General features: G+C 45.3%; 1 non-coding gene across 1 annotated transcript; it reads left to right on the top strand.

Annotated features, from left to right (window-relative positions):
- The first annotated feature begins 1,158 nt into the window (after positions 1-1,158).
- TRNAK-CUU (transfer RNA lysine (anticodon CUU)) lies at positions 1,159-1,231 on the top strand. Its single transcript has one exon. It is a non-coding gene; the product is annotated as a tRNA-Lys (tRNA).
- The last annotated feature ends 297 nt before the right edge of the window (positions 1,232-1,528 follow it).

The raw sequence follows: 1,528 nt of genomic DNA, 5'->3' as shown, positions 1-1,528 counted from the left end.
TGTGGAATCTCCCAGAATGTGCTGGGCAGGAAATCATTGCCCAGGAGGAAAAAACACCTCTGAAGTTAATTTGCTTATGCAGAAGGAACAAGAAGTCAACCTTCTGGGTTGGTGAGGATGGGAATGAGAGCAAAGACTTGTGTGATCCTGGTTGGGCCTCAGTGCACCTCTTGCTGAAGAGTGAAAGATGGACCCTGGTCCTAGAGTTACCTTTGATCCAAAAGAATCTCCTAAGGGACAGTTCTTTGAGAACCTGGGCTGGGCTTGCTTTGGAGAAGATCCATTTTTTGAGGTCCATTCACTATATGCACTGCATTGAAAAAAAAAAAAAAAAACTCAAACCAGTTGCCACCAAGTCCATTCTAACTTATGACAACCCTATGCGTGCAGAGTAGAACTGTTCCATAGGGTTTTCAAGGCTGTGACCTTTTGGAAGGCAGATCGCCAGGCCTTTCTTCCAAGGCACCTGTGGGTGGGTTCGAACCACCAATCTTTTGGTTAGTAGTCGTGCACTTAAACATTTATGGCACATAGGGACCCTTTCAGTAAGATCAAATTGCCCACTCCAGATCCCCAAGCACCAAACGTTGTGTACAGATCAGAGAGAACAAGCAGCAGCAAGGAGCCAGGGACCTGGTCAAGTGGTGGTCCAGGAGCCAATATGGGAAATAAAGGCTGTGGGAGGCCAGAAAAGGAGCACATATGGGGCATAGGGTACTTGGCAAAGGCTTTTTAGGGGACATTAAGTCAGGGAGGATGGGGAGGTGTCAGAATCTCAAAAAACATTGCTTTTTGGCCTAGTGGTTAAGTGCTACAGCTGCTAAACAAAAGGTCGGCAGTTTGAATTTGCCAGGCGCTCCTCAGAAACTCTACGGGGCGGTTCCACTCTGTCCTATAGGGTCACTGTGAGTCGGAATTGACTCGATGGCAGTGGGTTTGGTTTAACACTTTCAAGGCAAATATTACCTCTTGCTTATGCCCTTCATAAAAGGCACAGGAGCACCCTCATTGGAATTTCTGGAATTAGCTCAGTGCACCAGACAGAAGTTCCCCATGAGATCTGGTAAAGAAAGGAAATTGGCGACCAGAGGTGATCAGTAAGCACTTATCCAGCTGCAGAATGCTTGAATCCCTTTCTGGTGACAGTAGTAAGCAAATGCCCAGCTAGCTCAGTTGGTAGAGCATGAGACTCTTAATCTCAGGGTTGTGGGTTCAAGCCCCATGTTGGGCATCATCATTCCACCACCTGTCTGTTTGTTGTACTGTGATGGTTTGCATGTTGCTGTGATGTTGGAAGATATGCCACAGGTATTTCAAATACCAGCAGGGTCACTTATAGTGGACAGGTTTCAGTGGGACTTTCAGACTAAGACAGGATAAGGAGGAAAGGCCTGGTGATCTATTTCCAAAAATTAACCAATGAAAACTCTATGGAACACAACAGAATATTGTCTAATATAGTGCTGGAAGATGAGTCCCCTAGGTTGGAAACTAAAAAAAAAAAAAATTTTTTTTTTTTTTTTGGCAC

Source organism: Elephas maximus, chromosome 3 (genome assembly GCF_024166365.1).
Source record: "Elephas maximus indicus isolate mEleMax1 chromosome 3, mEleMax1 primary haplotype, whole genome shotgun sequence".
In the NCBI taxonomy this organism is placed as follows: Eukaryota; Metazoa; Chordata; class Mammalia; order Proboscidea; family Elephantidae; genus Elephas; species Elephas maximus.
This window is presented reverse-complemented; position numbering and strand designations above follow the sequence as displayed.